A 20,660-nucleotide genomic window follows, 5' to 3' on the forward strand; every position below is an offset into this window, starting at 1 on the left:
AGTCTGCCCCATAGTTTCCCATGGAAATACACAATTGCTGTCACATTCCCCCAAATGGAGGCATGCATACGTGGAAGCAAGTTGCCTTGATTTCTTTATCTTTAATCTGTAGATAAAAGACAGTTACTCTTTATCAAAAATTCCAGTAACTCATTTACAAAGCTGGAATGATCATTATACTTTATAATGACCTAAGGAATTGGCTACATGCTTTTATTCCTATCTTGTGAGGAATTGCGGAGGCTGTCTAAATCCAGCATTGCTATATTAATTTTGCGTGGGCACATCAGCCCTCAGTCTTATGACATATTATTAGTAAAACAAGCCAATGTTTATGTAGTATTGTTAACAGATTTACCAGAAGCTAGTTATGCTTGCCTATTCCATCTATTTCTAGAACTTGAAAAACATGGTCTTGAAATAAAAGTGTTTATTCCCACAAGAAACATGACCCCCAGAGGACTCTATGCTGAAGGCCAGCTACACCATGGGTTTACTATATAAACTATAAAGATCAATGCAACCAAAACTGGCAGTTGGGTTCAGCATATGGTATATAATTTTGTAGAAAAAAACAAGATAAGAGAACAACTTTGTAAAGAGCCAATATCAAAACTGTAGAAAAAAATGAGCTCCTTAGAGTAAATCAAAACATTTTAGGTTACAGGATCAATTTATCTTGCAGTGTAATAATGCAAGGGCAGGGTGATCTGGGGCATTATGCACCTTAGACAACGTGGTAAGCTCACTTTTGTCACAGTTGCATTTTTTCACATTTTGGACAGCTTTCAGTACTTTAAATTTGCCCTTGATTGACAAAAAATAAAAAAAATCTTATATGAAAAAGGAATTAAATTGCCTCAAATAACTACATTGCTATTTTCATTTCCAGTTTATTAAGGCTTGCATAGACAAATAGGGATGAACAGCCGAAAGACAGATAGAAAAACAGAAGATATGTTAAACTTAGAAATGTTCTTTTGTTATTTAAAATGAAGGTACGTAAATAATATTACTCCTATACTACACAGTCTTACACCAGTATAATGTATTGCTATGCTTGTTATTTATTATTAGGCTTGTACTCCCTGTGTGTACTTTTCTACTGTGTAAAATTGTACAGCGCTTTATAAATACATTTATGTATACATACATACATACATAATGGCCATCTTATAATATTACTTTGATGTCACATGGCGACTATGGCAAGCATACCTGGATACATGGAAAACAAAATTACCCAATGCGGCTATGAGTGTTGACTCTGCCGGACTGCGTCCGTAAAATAATCCTAAGGGCTAAGAAACTATTTAATGTTGAAACAAAGGTTAGATGGTTCTGTATTTAGTACAAATTGTGCTTCTCGATGCTCTTCTGTCTTTTCCCTATCAGACAATCTTCCGTCTAGAACCCCCCTTCTCCCACCACCCCCCGACATAATAACCCAATCCAACAATCATAAGCAACCCCGACAACGGGCAGCTTTACTACATTTTCTCTTATGTTTTGTATTCTTTTCTTTCTGCATATTCATGTAAAAGGCGGTAGGAGATACAAAAATGTTCTCAAACCTACCTCAATACGCCTATTATGCCTGTTACTTTTTTTAAGAAAAGTCATTTACTGTCTTATTCAGTGCAATGTTGGATTGAATATAAAACCTAACAAAAAATTTAAAAATTAAAAAACAAAAAATATTACTTTGATTTCTCTGGTTTCCTCGACTCTGGACAGAGCTTAATCTAAGCTGCACTTCTGTCTTTCATTAAAATTATGTAAGAACCTAATAAACATGAAACTTAGATTAAAACTGAAAACACACAATGCAAAGGCTTAGGGGGTCATTTATTAATGGTTGGATTCAGATTTTTTAGAATTTAAAGTTGCCGAACAAAAAGTTGTAACTTTTCCAAGATTTACTATACAATAATACTGCTAAAATTCCGAAAATACTTCAGCTAAAACTTGTTGAGATTATATAGAAGTGGATGGGAGGTGTCCCTTCCCTTTCCTAGAAGGTCCTGTTTTGTGCGACTTTTTAAAAAAAACGCAGTTTTGTGACTTTTTCCCCACACATACTTTTTCAGTTCAGACTTTTTAGTAAATGTCAGCCATTTGTGGAAATGAATCTATTTCAATTTTAAAAACAGCAAAATGAAAAAGGTTTGTGTTTTAGTAAATATGCCCCATAATGTTATGGATTTGTATTACCTGAAACACATATCTGCCCCTGTGAGTCAATTCAGAACCATTTCTTCGCTTACAATGCTCCCACTGCACGTACTCTGGTAAATAAGATTATTTCTTCATAATATGACATTTCTTTAATAAAATATATCTTTAATAAGATATTTCTTCATTTGTGTTCAATATAGACATTTCTACTTACTGAGATCTAATTCATCTCCGTGGATATGATGCTTGCTTGTGAGCAAGTTACTGGGAAAATAAGCGCTGAAGGAACTTTTTTGATCATTATTTATTTATGCGTTTTACTTTTTACTGGAAAATTATTGTGTGCTGCTTAGCAACCAGTGACCCGCAGATGGAAGGTACAGAAATAAATTGACTCTTCAGTGGAAAACATCAGTGATTCGAAATCTAACTTAATATTGCCATTTCTTCATACTTTAGCGGTAAGATTGCTGAAACTGTCAGGCTACAACATAATTCCTTCTCCATCCGATGATTTATTGCCCAGAAAACTAAGGCCTATAACGTAGCCCTCTATCATATTGTGTAAAATGTTAGTGTCATTTGAACAAAATGTACCTTGTATTCCAATGCATTATTGACTACTGACTCTTTCCTTACTCTTTTTCACCTATATCTTGACCATTTTCCTCATGAAGGCGTCAACATTGCCTATATTCATTTTGCTTCCATTACACTTGGTGCCAGACAGGGAGGTTTATTTTTCTTGGGATTATAACTGTGCTCGCAATATATCATGTCTACCTATGCTTGGTGAAAGATAATTATGTGAAATAATACATAGCACCTGCTTGAATGAAGTGGTGTCTTTTATAATACATATGTATGACCTGCCTTCAAATGCCCTGCTAAATTAACCGTTGGTATTTTTAAGTAAAAATATACTACATTTTGGAAATTGTACAGGTATGGGATCCCTTATCTGGAAACCCATTATCCAGAAAGTTCCAAATTATGGGAAGGGCTTATCCCATAGACTCCATTATAAGCAAATAATTCTAATTTTTACAAATTATTTCCATTTTCTCTGTAACAATAAAACAGAACCTTGTAATTGATCCCAACTAAGATATAATGAATCCTTATTGGAGGCAAAACAATCCTATTGCGTTTATTCAATATTTAAATTATTTTTAGCAGACTTTTAGCAGAAGTTATAGAGATTCAAATTACGGAAAGATCCTTTATCCGGAAAACCCCAGATCCCGAGCATTCTGGATAACAGGTCCCATACCTATACTACATATTCAAAAGTACATTTTATATTAAAATGCATTTAGGCCCTTTTTTGTTCGGACCACTGGCCACTGACTTTAAGCAAAAGTTGTTAACATAGAAATCACTGTCTTGATGTTTTTACATCATAACTTATTATTATATTTTTGATATCCTCAAACCACTTTTTTTATTTATTTTTTTTCCATCCAAGTTTAATCTCTTTTCTCTACTTCTGACATGATCTGTTTTTGCGCTTTAACTACCAAATAATATAAATGGTTTTTTAGCAAACTGGTGTGACTTTAAAAAAGTTTTTGCATTTAGTCATAGTTTCAATTAATTCAGCAGCTTATAAAGATAACTTGTACAGGTTTCTTGTTATCCCTTGTTCCCCGTTGGTGTGGCATTTATATGGAAACAAAGGTTATGCTACATAGCGGCTGGTTTGCATATCACAAGAATGAACTTCTACCTATAAAAATGACTAACAAACGAGAATAAGAGATTCATTATGCACAACAAAATCCAGACATTATACACAGATGTTACAAGCAGTTTTAGTATTTTCATTCTGTTAGGGGTGATAAACTTTGTGATGTGACATTTTCAAATCCAAGTACTTTGACTTTTTTGTTTTCTCTGTTTTATACATTTGCAACAGAACTCTACAGTATTTCATAAGAAAAGAAAAAAACAGCTCACAAAGCCTTATAAAATATACCTGTTTTTATATTGACTTCCACATAGGTTCTCTTTCTTGAGTATAAATGAATTGAATTCTGTGCTTAGTCATGTAAACTGATTGATACAAATCATATAAAAGAAGAACATTTAAGACCACTGCATAAACAGCTACTGTCAGTAGAACTATTATTACAGGGATAAGTTGAAGGATGCAGTTTATATGAGGTGTATATGATGAACCATCAATAATCTGTAAATGTTGTGTTGTTCTAACCACAAGTATTTATGTTTTTTTTAATGACCTCATTTACTGAATTATATACATCAACAGACTTTTTTTTATCCCCTACCTCACTGATAAGCTGGCTACAGTGAAGGGATGGCACTGGGCATGGCCCCCATTGGTATGTTATGCCAGGAATGCAGGAGATAGCACAGGGAGTGTTTGCTTGATGTGTGGGAATTTGTTACTATGTAATCACACAAGGCATATTAACATTTCTATTTCTATAGGTATGTAGAAATTTGGTATGAAGTGACAATGTTTTTTTAACTTGATTAATAACTCAAAAATTCAGGAAGGAGGTCATGGAACTCTGAGGTGGCTTCTAATATCTTCATATTTTTTAACAGGGGTACTTTATTATAATACACAGGTTTCAGTAAGTCATGTGGCAGAAATTACATTACTAAGCACCAACTGTAACTGATAACATAGCTGTTTATAAGGATATAATTTACAGAATATATAATATTTCCATTTTACATGGAAATATTATATTCAGGGGTAGAGTTTATTTTGGGATATGGCCAATTGTTGTATTTTTGTGACTTGCTATGCTGAGAGGTCAAGAATTTTGGTAATTATCTTAAAAATATTAAGGGACATTAAGGGACCAGATTCATTTTGATAAGAAAGACTTCTCTCCTAATTTTATTTCAGATTTTTCTTTACACTTCAATGGAAATTTCTCATGATAAATAATGAATCTGGCCCATAGGGGTACATTTGGAACTGAATTAGTTAATGCTGTTTCTCATTAAATGAAATGTGAGCCAAGGTGTGCTTACGGATATGCAGGTTGTTGAACCAATACAAACATCAAAACGAGTGCAATTGTTTGCGCATGTTTTGGGATTCCATCATTTCGGGCTTGTGGTGTTAAACCAGCATTAGCATGTTTTTTTTTTATGCAAGTCTAATGTGCCTATTGACACAGTTCATACAGGGTGGCAGTAGATTCAGAGGGTAATTCACAAACACAAGTGCATGGATTACACACAAAGGTTGCGTGTAATAACTTCAGTTGTTGACGATAATTGCTTCTAAACACACTTCTAGTTGTGCTATCTAATTGTGCTTAGTACTATTGTGTCCATCCATCCTCTTCTTATAAATCAGGCATAGGTTAAGCCTACTGATACTGGGAAACCCTGGAGCAACCACCGCTCTTAGGCAGTAGTTCCAGAGTTTCAACAGCAAGCTAGGCACACCCACTTTGTGCTAAAAGAATTACACGCTAATGGCATTTTAGCACTGTGTGTGGAAATGACATAATCCCCACTCTAAAAAGGTTTCCTGCAAATTGTCTGGGAAAAACCATTGCATTGTGAGTTAAAACATGGCGATTTGCAACTTGGAATTGCACTTTGCATAGAGCACTTGAAATCCCCAGTGTCAATATGCACACGTGCACACAATTCAGAAGCAGCAGGATGGATGCAATGTTGCTCATGACAACTATGTCGTGGTTAAAGGAACATGTAACCTGCAACATTTGCATTTAGCGCACTTATGGTCATATTATAAATTATTCTTATTGTGGAATATTTGAACTCAGAATCACTTTTTTACAAAATACTTTAAGTTTTGATATGGGTATCAATTCATTGGGGGCTAAAAGACAAAACAGATTTAAAGCAACCTCATCATTTTAAACTAAAACTTTAAAGGACATATTTATCAAAGAAAAATCAGAGTTTACCACAATTCACCTTGCTTTATTCACTTTTATAGGACTTTTAGAAGCATATTTATCAAAGGGTAAGAAAAGATTTCACTCTATTTTCATCCTTGGAAATATATACTGTATAAATGTATAAAAAAAAGAGTGCTGTGGAGACCTTGGTTGTTTCAGCTTTTGATAAATATGCCCATTTGTAAGAGAATTTATTTTAGCATTTTGAAAATGTTTTTTTGCTAGGGGTGCAGTAAAAGCTATAGAGATCTAAATATGTTGTTATACCCATTACAATTTGTATTCATGTTGATGGTTCTGTATGTTATAGATACTTGACTTTAATGTTCCGGAAGTAAATCACATGTTCACTTTGTTATAAAGAACATGTTGATCTGAATCAGCTGCAGACTTTATAGAGATATGAAAGGCTTTCTCTTGAATACATCCCTCTAACCATCAATATTAACATTTAGTAGGAACATTTAAGCAAGGTCATTGAGTAGCCAGCAAAGAAATACTTGCACAAAACACTAAATATTTAATATGTATTTTACCAGTACCCCGCATTCAGGTAATCAACAATTACTGTTCAATAAAGTAAATGGAAAATCTTTTTCCTGTGGTTTGAAAATAAAGATGCTAGGATTTTTGGTTAACAAAATGCAATTTTGATTTTTGAATTACTTTCATTTTATGATAAATGGGCCCCTTGGCCCCCTGAGGTCTGCTTTTATCCAGCCAAAATGCCTTTTTTTTTCAGGGGAACATAACCCCAGCAACCAGTAAGCAACTGAGGGTAGAATTGTATTGTAAATATTAATAGAATTATTTAATCAATTTTTCATGTACCATTGTATTCAGGTATTTTTTGTTTATTTTTTCCATGTACCATTTTATTCAGACATTACCAGCCCTACATGTAATCCATTGGCTGGTTGCTAGGGTTATATTTAGAATAAAACATTAAGGGTTTACTTTACCCTGAAACCAAATGGCATTTATGGCTTGATAAAAGCAAACCTAAAAGACAAAGAAACTCATTTCTTATGGGGCAAAAAAAATGGGCAATATTTATTCACTTTCTACTTTTCTGATGTGCTGTTTGCAAGATGTGCTGCAAAAAGCATTGCTTTGGTCTCTGTATGGAGTGCTGCAGCACATTTGCAGGAGGTATGTGTCACCGCTGACTTAAACCTGTAAGACAGGAGCACCAAAGGACTCTATAAGCAAGCGCATGCTTTACAGGCCTCCCTTTTTCCAGTGCACATGGAACCCTTAATGATCCAAGACTTCTGTCCCTAGCATTGGTAAATGAGCTCTAAATTAAGAACAACTACAGCTGTCTACATTATACTAAACGTTGATTTTAATGTGATCTTTATAAAAACTATCATATAAATATATGCCCTAATTAACGTAAATGAGAACTAAAGAAGTAGGTTACACATGTTGTAGATTATGTTTTGGGCGTCTGTACCAGCCCAAGGCAACCACAGCCCTTTTGCAGGGGAGATCTGGGCCCCCAAAGATGCCCCAGTAGCCCCCCATCTTCTTTTCTGCTGATTCCCTGCACATGCTCTGTGCTGCTGTCAGTTACTGAGTATAGTGTCCGACTCACAGTATACTGTATATATAACATAAATATAACAAATATAAGGCTGACTAGTAATTAGTAGAAATAATTACTTGCAGCTTAGAAACCAGTGCAATTAACATCAGAGTTTAATAGTCGGCCCTGTAGCATCTGCTTTTATTACAGGCCAACCTCATTTTCTACTTGATAATTTGCAATAACCCTAAGCTTAGCTTCTCAACAGCTGCCCAGAGAGCACACTGAGCATGTGAGTGTCACTGACACTTTCCAAAATGGGGAGCTCCTATGACAAATCTGAAGGCTTGGATTTTTACTGCTGATTCTGAAACTTTAGGCTTAAGCATAAAAATATTTTTTTAACCATATTCATTTTTAGGGCTTAGTTCTCTTTTAACATTGTTCACCTCACCCAACAATGTAAAATTTAGGTATAACATTCTCACAAGGTCTGAATTGCTTTTCATGCACTAATATAAGCCTAAATGCACAGCACCTTGTCCCCTGTGTATCTTGTTATGCTTCTGGGTAGCTTAAAAGTAAGTGCACATCAACCTGTTTTGCATGGAATTTGGCCAAGAAATACATTTCAGTTTATAATTACTGTGACTTTTGGATTTGCATTTTGAAACTATGCTCTAAGGTTTGAGCGAAAAGTAGGAATACTTGTCAGAAGGAGGTTTGCCTTGTGGGCTACACTTGGCATAGCTACCAAGATACATTGTATTTGTAACAATAACGGAAATGCACTTTTCATAATAATGTTCTTTCTATTCATTCTTAATCCTTATAGGCAAATTTCCCTTTCTATTATTCAATGCATTTCAGAGATTTTGAAGATAGGTCTTTCATGTTATACAAACACGAGATTAATGAATGCTGTAAAAGATCCCCAGAGCCAGTATATATTCTGTAACTGTTTTAGTTTGTATATATAGGACAGGTCTTTAGAAAGTAACCAGTAGTTACTTGAGGCCTAGTGCATCTTTTTGCAAGTTATAAATAAAATGTACTATGTTCCAGGCTAAGTTCACTAACAAATATTCTCATCTGTAGAAATAGGAGGTTGGGTCTAAGTGGCCACTAGCTTTGCATAGATTTTAGTTGCTTCATATTTCTTGCTAACTAGGAAATAGCAGAGTGCCATATAAATATGAAGGTGGAGGTGGTGATTTAGAAGGGAATGTACTAGAAAGTTCAGGAATCAACCAATTTTTAGATTTAATTCCACTTTGAAGCTCAAGAGGCACAATTTTACTTAGTATTGCAGGAATGCAGTGTACAAACATGCAGTAGGACTGGATTAACTTCTGCAGTTAGTACAGTAGTGCAGCAACCATGCAGGTGCCAGCCAACCAGTTATGAATGGAACAGTAAAGTAATGGAGATATGCTGGCAGCTGAGTAAGAAGAAATGTGTACTGTTTTGTATCTGCTTGTGCTGGGGGAAAGAATGACTAAGGAATATGAATGGTAAACTCTAACCTGCACCTGTTGATAAATATGCTTCTAAGTCCCTTAGGAATAAATAGAGAAGGGGTTAATTGTACTTTGGTGAACTCCAATTTTGATAAATCTGTCTTAATGGGAAGCAGAAAGGCACCAGGTAACAAAGTACTTTTATCAACCTGTAGACATGTTTCCTATATAGAAAAAGAATAAATTATTCTTAAGGAGAACTATACCCCAGGGCTATAAAAGCCCCCTTAACTATCACTGCCTTGACCCCCCCCCCTCACCTCTCCCTTATTGCAAAAGTCTGTCCCTACCGCAAACCCCAAGCTAAAACAGCAGAGTAGCACAGCAGCGTACCTGGCCAACATCTTCTTCGCAACTGAAGACACTTTGGGTCTCACCGCTGACATGGACCCTGCTTGCGCATGTACAGTTTAAGCAGATTTCTTGCTACCACCAACTGCGCATGTGCAAGCAGGGTCAGTGTCAGCGGTGAGACCCGAAGTGTCTTCAGTTGCAAAGAAGATGTTGGCCAGGTATGCTGCTGTTCTACTCTGCTGTTTTAGCTTGGGGTTAGCAATTGGGACAGATGTTAGACTTAGAAACTATGCGATAAGGGAGAGGTGAGAGGGGTCAAGGCAGTGATAGTTAAGGGGGCTTTTATAGCTTGGAGGTATAGTTCTCGATGAAAAAAGTGTATATGTTATGTTTTTAAAAAGTTGGTTAGTGAAAGGTTGTTGTGGTTTATTTATTTAGTGCAGGGCAGGGGGAAAGGTGCAAAAAATAGGTTCGATTCACCATGTGTGTTTGCACTTTGCGCCCTGCACTGCACAAAGAAAAATACTTGCAGCTAAGAGCATTTACCCTATGCATACAGTGCTACCTGCATTCTGCATTTGTAAAAGTAGGCTGGGGGTGTCACATAAGTATGAATCCTCCTGCTCCCTACCCATCCCCTAACTTGTGCAAATTTCACACAGCAGGTGCAGGCTGCAATGGAGCTCTATACTTACTGTCTGCAAATGCAATATAAGGCATGTATTTAAATTATTTCCTAAAAAAGAAGAGCAAGAGGGAAACAAATGTGAGGGTATTCAAAGCAACCAGAGTACAAAAAAATATATAATTGCTGAACTGAGAAAAGTAGAGGATGTTATTAAGCATTTACAAACAAGGTGACAAATCTGTAAAAAGGGAAAAAATAAAGCTTAAAGTTTAGGACCATGTTTTTATGATAATTTTAGACATACAGTAGGTAGCGAATGGCAAAACATATTCACTATGCTCAGATGATAAAGTGCACCTTTACCTTTAAAGTCGTCTTTATCTATATATAAATATATATATATATATATATGACCATATCAAAGTCCAAAGGCCAAGTGCTTTTATACAGGTCATGGAACTCCATATCATTATACATACAACAGGGGTTACATTATTTATTATAATACACAAGTTACAGTGATTCATGTGACAAAAATTACATCACTAAGAACCAATTATAACTGATGACATCATTAAGCACTGTTTATAAGAATATAACATGTACTGTATATATATATATAATATGTGTGTGTGTATAACAATGGCCACCATGGTACCTCATTTATTTTTGATAAAATAGGGTATTCTGTGTTCAAGATTCACAGTTAATTTTGCATAAATGTGAATTAATGACTATTAGGGATGCACTGAATCCAAGATTTGGTTCGGTATTCAGCCAGGATTTGCCTTTTTTTGGCAGGATTCAGTCCTGGGCGAACCAAATCCAAAAAAATCACATGACTTTTTGTCACGTAAATACGGAAGTGGAAATTTTTTGCCATGCACACTTCAAGCGCCGCAACATTTAACCCTTCCAAATTAGCATATGATAATAAAGATTCGGATTCATTTCAGTATTCGGCCGAATCCTTTACAAAGGATTCGGGGGGTTCAGCCGAATGCGAAAAAGTGTATTCGCTGCATTCCAAATGACTATGGTGAATTTTGTTACACATAGTCCATACATATAGTTCATATACCTCTGTATACAGTTGATACAGGCCTATTGTGAAATGAAAGAATACTATTGATCACCTAGGGTTTTCATAACCATCATAACCATTATATAAATATAACTTGATTAACACAGTTGCTGGAAAAAACAATAGCTGCAAAAATCATGGAGCAAAATATATTTTATTTTTCCAATGTACAAGTTATAGGTACAAGTAAATAATAGGAGGTAAGCATCAACACATTTTGCAGATAGTTTAATAAGGGATTTCATGCATAATATAGAGTATGATTAATCAAAGTACTATATAACCTTTATAGCTTTCTCCATGAAGATATATGACTTCCTTCAGGGTTGCACAACTCGTATTTCTTATTCATTTCACAATGATGAACATAACTTCCTAATTAGGCCTTTGTAGCAGACTAGGACTATTCAAGTTAATACTATATATGACAGGAAAAAGAACGTCTCTGTGTTCTACATCATCCTCCTAATCAGAATCGTCGCAACAACTTATTTCCATAAGAGCAGTCTAAGCTAATAATTTCCAGAGAAATACTGTGTACTATAAATTTCTAACAGTATCTTGCCTGGTCACATTAATTAATTAAACTGATTAACTTCTGGGAACAAGGACCTAGCAAGCAACAGTGCCACAAAACAAGAGAAGAATCTGTATAGAAGTCAATCAAAGTGAAAAGTGGTGTAGGTAGTTTGTCTCTCTCACAGCAACCATCAACTTTAATGCTATGTACATGGGTATATGTGTCCTAGATTCCCTGAAAATGACATTAATTTGAAAACTGACCCAAGTGAGCTGCTTTTATTTACATGAGCTTTCCAGCTGCATGGCTCTCATTACAAAAATCTGGCAAAAGTCACACATAGCTATAATTAGGTTAAAATTGGATAGTGATATGCTATAATTCTCAATTTTACATTCTAGCTTGTTCATTTTGCAGAAAATCTAATCTTTAAGCATGTCAAATAGCAAAGAATGGCTTTTGTTTTTTTTCCTTATATAACCATTTTTATAAAATCAGCTCAGTGGAATATTATGCCCAAGAGATTAATTATTATGAAGATGCATCAGTCAATTTGTTGCAAATACTCATTCAGTCTGTTAGTTACTAATCTTTTTTTCAGAAGGAATAAATTGCCAAGCAGTTAAATTTAATATTACATGAAATTAACAGCGCACATCAAAATTGTATTCAAAATTACATACAGTAATGGTAGGCAGAACATCCAATACAAAACATATATCAACAAGCATTTGATTCCATTCAGCTGTTTTGTAGATGAAGTGTTTTAATATTTAGCAGAAAATATCTGGTTCTTGATAAGCTGGGCTGTAATATGTCTGACTTTGATGGGTTCTACATTGTATAAAAACAATACACAATTTTTTTTTTCAAAATATTAATGTACAAATACAAATAGTTACCTATAGGTCATGTTGAATATTTTTCACAAATAGCTTTTGTAAATAATTCTTACCTGAAGTTCTTAAACCTGACTGTTTAGCCTACCTGATTGTCCCTTTTCAACCTGTCTCTAAAACTAACAGACAACTGCAGCACATATATTGCAACCCTCTGACAGAGAAACTTGGGGGATCCAATAGGTAATGTAAAAGCACCAGGAAGTATTTTGAGGCAAAATTATAAAGCTCATGCAAATACAATTTTGTCATATATTAAAAAAAAAAAAAAAAAAAACAATTTTATTCTCGGTGTCAGTATCTCTTTAACAACAATAAAAAGGGAGGGGTTAATTCTTGAAAAAGATTGAGATTGTGTTAGTTAGAGAGGACCCAGACATTATGGAGGTTTGATTAATCATAACAGCTGATTGGGAGAAATATAGAAATGCCTACATTTTGTGCATGCATATAGGCATATTGCTGAAGTAAGCAAGTTAGCAATGTTTAGTATCATTATACCTTTGAAATAGTTACTACTGAAGTACTGAAACATATATTTTGATGACAGTCTTCTGACCAACTGGATATTGACATTTGCTGCCATTCTATTACCTGGGCTGCCTTTAAAAAACACTGTAAATCTTTCATTTTCCAATATACAAAAAAGGGACCTTCTTTAAAAGAAACACTATGATTAAAGCCCTGCTTAGCATATACTAGGCTCTCATGATAGCAAACAAACTGCAAAGGTTCTATGGATGTTTTAGTTTGCAAAACATTATATTTCATATATTTTACTTTGCTAGACAGCCTGGACACTTTTTTGGGTTACATATAGTTACATAATCAATATGCCTACTTCAACATATCCACTGCTGTTTGTATTTGTGCTGTATAAGCAAGTATCAGTTCCATAGCACGCTGTCAATAAGTATGCTGTAGTCCTCTGAAAATTACACCTAAACACTTAATTTAATCAAATAACAAAAGCTCAGTTTCCAGTGCACTGAGGAAAGTAGAGATGTAAACAGTGACAGACAGGAGAAGAGGAAAAAGAGTATTACTGCTTGAAGTGTTTCTGCTGTTGCTCCTGAGAAAAAGCCACACCTCTGGTAAGACTATTTGGCTTTCACCAAGTGGAAACCAATCTTACTTGATCTTTTAAAGATACTGTACTAAAGGGCCTATTTATTGACATTCACATAAAATGCATTTATTTGGTATTAAAAGGGTTTTTTTCTGAGATATTTCACATTTGGCTTCTTGGAAGTGGCATTATCTGTTACATGGAAAGATAGTTTCCATTCTGACAGTATAGTACTAAATAATACTTTGGAAAAAGCTGCAACAATTTTATGACTAAACAAATGAATAGCTTCTATTACACCGCTACTGGAAAGCTGGCTTTCTGTTATCCTCATTCTGCCAGTTGCATGAAAAATAAAGTTGGTGGAATAAAAATATTGGTATGGCTGGAGATAAAATGAAGGGAGGAAACATTAAAGATCCCTTAGGCTGACACCAGCAACCTGCGGGAAATGCGAAGAAGAACAATGGAATTTGTACCCCTCTGGGAACTCGTGGGCCATAGTAAGGCCAGCTTGATCATTATAAACCACACAGTTGAGGACATCAATTGTCTGCTGAGAGGGCTGGATACCAAAGGAAGACCAGAAAGGTATATATAAAAGTTTTCTTTAAGAACAAAGAGTTTCTCAATGGTAGGGGGAAAATCATCCTTAATAACAATTAGGGACAGATTTATCAAAATGTGAGATTAGAAAAATATTCACTCTCTATTCATTACCATTTTGATAAATTTGCCCCTAAGAATAAGATATAAATAGAGCATTAATCTAGTGGTTTGTTGTAGATGATCTACCTCACATTTGTATAAAGAAATGAAAATGACACAAGCATCATAATCTCTTATACTGCTTAAAATATTCCTGTTAACCCAAGGGAGGCAGAATGTTCAGCCTGTGTATCCAGCAAGCTTCCCTGAATAGCAAGTGGGTATCTCGTTTACCCCTCTAACACTTGTTTCATTTTATGAATAAAATTAATTGAAAACATAGCTGGCTAACTGGCTGTCCGGCAGTGATCCTAATGAAACTATTGTTTTCCCAATTTGCATCTTCCCACACAGTCTTTTAGTTTCATATCCAACATATGATTATTATTAATTGCTACCTTCAGTGCCAAATATCAAAAGGCGTATGGGGGCAGCAGAGAAAGCTCATATGGTTCTCACTGTAGAATCCATGTGTATAATAATGTGACAGGGTTAATTGACTATGTATCAGTAGGAATCCTCTCTGAATAACATACCTGGGGAATTTAAAGCTGTACTGACAGCCAGAGTGAAGGAGTTGTTTTATTCCTGTCTAGCAGAGCTTACAAAGTTACCCTGTTACATTCTATCATTTAGATCCTGTCAGCTGATTCTAACTTGTTACTCTTTCTAAATTTGGTAAAATAACTTTTAAAGGAGTAGCTCTTATAGTAATGATTTTATTGATAATTCCTCGCATAGTTTAGAATTCTGACCTGTTCCCTTCTCACATTCATTGTATTACCCCATATCCCAAATGCAAGAAAAGCAAGATTTTGGTTGGATTTCCAATCTATAGTTACATAGTTACATAGGGTTGAAACAAGACCAGAGTCCATCAAGTTCAACCCATCCAAGTAAACCCAGCACACACAACCCACACCTACCAATCTATACACTCACATACATAAACTATAAATACAACCAGTAATACTAACTGTAGATATTAGTCTCACAATAGCCTTGGATACTATGCTTGTTCAAGAACTCATCCAAGCCCCTCTTAAAGGCATTAACTGAATCTGCCATTACCACATCTCTAGGAAGGGCATTCCCCAACCTCACTGCCCTCACCGTGACAAACCACCTACGCTGCTTCAAATGGAAGCTCTGTTCCTCTAATCTAAAGGGGTGACCTCTGGTGCGTTGATTGTTTTTATGGGAAAAAAGAACATCCCCCAACTGCCTATAATCCCCTCTAATGTACTTGTACAGAATAATCATGTCCCCTCGCAAGCGCCTCTTTTCCAGAGAATACAACCCCAACCTCAACAGTCTCACCTCATAGTTTAAATCTTCCATCCCCTTAACCAGTTTAGTTGCATGTCTCTGCACTTTCTCCAGCTCATTAATATCCCTCTTAAGGACTGGAGCCCAAAACTGCACTGCATACTCAAGGTGAGGCCTTACCAGGGACCTATAAAGGGGCAAAATGATGTTTTCATCCCTTGAGTCAATGCCCTTTTTTATACAAGACAGCACTTTATTTGCTGTAGTAGCCACAGAATGACACTGCCTGGAATTAGACAACTTGTTATCTACAAAAACCCCTAGATCCTTCTCCATTAAGGATACTTAATACTGTCTTTGAATTTCATTGATATTTGCACCTTCAACAAAATCTGATCCTATTGACTGGAATAAAATGATGTACATACTGTATATTTTACAATGCAACCATACAGAATTGAACAATAGGAATTACATTGATAGGATCTATTACCCAGTATGCTTGAGGACCTGGGGTTAAATTGTTGTTAACATTGTAGTTTTAAAGGCAGAATAAGAACTTAGAAAATATTGCTTAGTGAACATTCCATATTATTAAAGGAGAAGGAAAGGCTAATAAAGAGTTAATCTCAAGCTGCAGGCATACCTTCAGTTCTCTCAATAGTGCCCTTATGTCTCCCCATATTTCTCCCGTTCAGATGATCAGAAGCCTCATAGGAAAGGAAAACACTGAGCTCTGTAAAGAAAGTTCCCATAATGCCTCACTCCTGCACCAAGACCAAGACCAGTGTACATGCTCAGTTAGTTAGACTATGAGGAAGCTTCCTGCTGATTAGCTCAGATCACACATTCCTAAGGGGGGGGGAGTTCTTAGAATTCTTGAGGAAGGGGGGAGCAGGAGAGGGGAGAGAGCTGCGTGTCTCTGGCAGAGGAAAACAAGAAGACAAGAGACAAGAAATCCTGTTTCTTTTGAAAGAGAACTCAGTACAGCGTTTCTGTGAGTGCTTATGGCTGTATTTACATAGACCTTTCTGATAAAGCTTTCTTAGTTTTTACCTTTCCTTCTTCTTTAAATGAACAACCTTGTCTTAGGACCCCTCAGCAAGTGTATATATGTTGTAATATATGATGTCCCCAATTGCACAAAGTGATGGTACAGGCATATATATGGATATATACTGTCCTTTGTTTTGAGCAAACTCTTTACCAAATATATTAAATATGTAATTAAAAATGCCAGTCATAATGCAGTGTAGCACAATTGCTCTGCACATGCATATGATATGAAAAAGAGACATTCCTTTATTGTTCTAGGCTCTATTACACTGGATTTATGCTGCATGCCCAAGAGTAAACAGCAGTTTAGTTTATGATAACACTGCTACAGGCAAATTCTGCATTGACTTTTATTTGAGCATTCTTGATATATGACTGAGTGACAAAGGGAGGACCCACTGGGAGAAAAGTGAAGAATAATGGCAATTCAGGTTAAAACCCAGGATGAACCTTACTGTATTCTGTTTTATTTAAGGCTAAATGTAGTTTAACCAATTTGCTTGCCTGTTCATTCATTGACAGACAAGCCTTATAGGTCAGTTTATTTTTTCACTAAAAAAAGAGGAAAGGGAAAAATACAAGTGGCAGCTAAAGGTGACAGCTAAAGGTTTAGGCATGAGTTACAGTGTTGCAGGGAAATCCACGTGAATTCATGCTACAATTTCTCCATGGATTTTGTTTTACCCGGGAAAAAATTTTTTTTGTGACAAAAAGGCAGAAAAAAAGATGATTGCTTTTCAAATCAACCAATCAAATCGGAGCCCTTCTGTCCAGATACATATTTAAATAAATTAACAACATGGGAGCCTTTTTCCCTATAAAGAACAGTTGTAGCATAGTGGAAAGAGCTTCCCTACGAGGGTAGGGCAATAAATATGCTACTGCAAGCTTAAAATACTTTTTCTGTAATTTTGCCTTGCATTGGGCAAAATTTTGTGGTGTTGCAAATTTTTCACCAGTTTCACTATTAAAATGTAAAAAAAGATGCAAAATGCGTGCTTAATAGAACTATATAGTACAGGTATGGGACCTGTTATCCAGAATGCTCAGAACCTGGGGTTTTCCGGATAAGGGATCTTTCCGTAATTTGGATCTCCATAACTTAAGTCTGTCAAAAAATTATTTAAACATTAAATAAATAGGATTGTTTTGCCTCCAATAAGGATTAATTATTTCTTAGTTGGGATCAAGTACAAGGTGCTGTTTTATTATTACAGAGAAAAAGGAAATCATTTAAAAAAATTTGAATTATTTGCTTATAATGGAGTCTATAGGAGATGGCCTTTCCGTAATTTGGAACTTTCTGGATAAAGGGTTTCTGGATAAGAGACCCCCATACCTAGTGGTATTTAAAATGACATATATATGAACAATGGATAGCTTCCTCGAATGAGCAAGAGATTTACTGCTGTAGATTAGAAACACAAAAGAAGACACAAAAAAAGCTTAATTATTAATAAGAGGATTTCACGTTTAGTCATGACCCCTTTTTAAATATGTCACACATGTCATATATAATGCAGATGCAAAAGAAATGTATATAAACCAGTTCTATGCTGCATTGCCCATCTTTATGATACAACTTATTCTATTACACAATACCCCCTTATAGTATCTAACTGACTTCCACGTGCAGGTGGCTCAGACCAGCCAAAATAAAAGTTCCTGCTAGGGAACAGTATATGCAAAAACAACTAAATGTGGAATTCAGATATCCTTTACTTCATATCATAAACACATATAATCCATTAGTGACTGGCCAGTCTACTTAAGAATGAATAAATTACAAATACAATACAAATACACATTCAAAAACATATTAAAAATATATGGACCACTCAATTCATAGACAAATACATAAAAAAATCAGGAAAAATTAATAAAGTACACAGTGCCAAAAAACTGATATTATAGAGATCTCTCAGTACACAGTTGTAGTACAACAACCTCCTCCTTATGCAATGCAATAATATGGAAGTATCATATGTTGAAGTGGCGATAAAACACCTTGGCATTAAATAGCAATAAAATGCTTGATGAAACCAGTACTCATCTGGAATAAATAAAAAGTTCCTAGGTGAATGAAAAAAAAAAAAAACAATATAGACAAATGATTCTGCCAGGGTACTTTGATGGTTATAGAAAACATTTTTTTTTACATACCACTTAGATGTTGCTTGAAGGTATTCAGTTATCCAGTAAAGTAGATAACACAAAAAATTAATAGCAAAGACTTAATATACGTTCAAGGGAAAAATAAGAATATGACCATAAAGAAATGCTTTGCCATTTAAAAATCACTTTTCCAACCACTTCATCGGTTAGTTAGAAGGTACAAGTCTCTCCCCCCTCCCCAAATTGGAAAATTTGGCCACACAATTCTTACTATACATTTTCACTTATAAGATTGTTTGAATATTTGAAATATTTGTTGCTCTACGCATGCCTTTTCTTACAAGCAGTTCCCATCCTCTGTTTTGGTACCAAACATATTTATGTTTCCATTCTCATCATGGAGTGTGCACAACATGTTTTTTAAAATGAGATTCTGCTCTTGAAGAGACTATATTTAGCATTAATGAAGAAATGCTTGGCCTATTTAAAGGCATCATTTTATCAATGACAGATGATGCCTGCAGTCAATCATCATATGTCAACATAGCCATTTTACTTCTAAATTAATACATTGTAATTACAGTCGCAAGCAAAAATGAATCTTTTTAATTACAGTTGGTAGTTTGTTTTATCAGTGAAGATTTCATGCCTGGGGAAAATGACACCACATGTCAAAAATATTTAACCCTGAAGAAGTCTGTGTTGATGCTTCAGACCTGCATGGCAATGGTAGTGATATGGTTATTCTTGCTAAAGATGTTCTACATGAATGGAGATGTGACTTTTTAATCTGAGATGCTCTTGCCACAACTTGTTATATACTGTGAGGAGACAGAGGACATTTGTTAGTGAGATGTGACAAGAATATTTGCTGTTTAGCCTTTCTTTTGTACACAGCGTCAATCAAACAAAAGAATCCACTTCCAGAATTGATGGTTGTATTTGTAATATTCCTTGATCTATTTAATGGTTTATTTTTTTTCCCTTATACGGTTAGTGTCCTAGACAAAGCAGATGTCTGTTATAATGGCTGCAATGGCAGCCTTACAAGGCAGAGCTTCTGGTTGTACTATTTGGAAAGAAGCAGGCTAATAGGGGGATTGTGACTGCTGCAGTAAATGAATAAGGAAATACAAGTTTAAGGTAGAGGTGGTATCCTTTAGCAATGGTTTGCCAGTGATTTATGGTAATCCACCATAAACCACTTTGTTTACTGCTGCAACTAAGGGCTACATTAGGGTTATTGCTTTTTCTTAATGCTTTGCCTATGGAAAACCCATGTGCAAAACCAGCTCCCTGTAGTCATTTAGCTACATGACTGCGACAAGGGTGTGACATCCCCCATGGCTTATACGCAGCACCCCCAGAATGACCAATACCATTTGCACTTTACTTGGCACACAATCAATGCATTGCTAAGATTATCTTCATTACTACAGTATTCTGGATGTTGCCTAATTTCATTTTCATTGTTGAAATGTTGAACTGTTCAGAAGACTATTCAGTAGATCTTTGCCTCTCGGTGAGCTATTATAGTCTCTGCATTGCCTGTTCTGACTTGTGAAGCCATTAAGAGACCTAGATGAGAACTGACCTTTTAAAGGTCAACTTGCATCCTCCATATCCCACAATTCCTTGCACACGTGATGTCAATAAGAAAGGAACATCACAGTGCAGTGCATTGTGGGTTATGTAGTTCCTGCATGCTGTCTGTAAGCTGTAAAGAAGTTGTGACAGTTTATAACATCAGTGTTTTAGTCCTTCCTCCCCTGCCAGGATTTCAAATGATGCAGAAAGAGAAGAACAGTTTTGCAGCTGGATTTCAACATATTAGAATGGTATTTTACTTTTTGAAGAAATAGGTTACAG

At 35.4% G+C, this 20,660-nt stretch overlaps 1 protein-coding gene across 1 annotated transcript in view; it reads left to right on the forward strand.

The window, feature by feature from the left end:
* The window catches only part of vwc2 (von Willebrand factor C domain containing 2), a 221,697-nt gene that overhangs the window by 158,695 nt on the left and 42,342 nt on the right, over positions 1 to 20,660 (forward strand). The window lies entirely within an intron of this gene.

The sequence above is a fragment of the Xenopus tropicalis genome, chromosome 6, assembly GCF_000004195.4.
Source record: "Xenopus tropicalis strain Nigerian chromosome 6, UCB_Xtro_10.0, whole genome shotgun sequence".
In the NCBI taxonomy this organism is placed as follows: Eukaryota; Metazoa; Chordata; class Amphibia; order Anura; family Pipidae; genus Xenopus; species Xenopus tropicalis.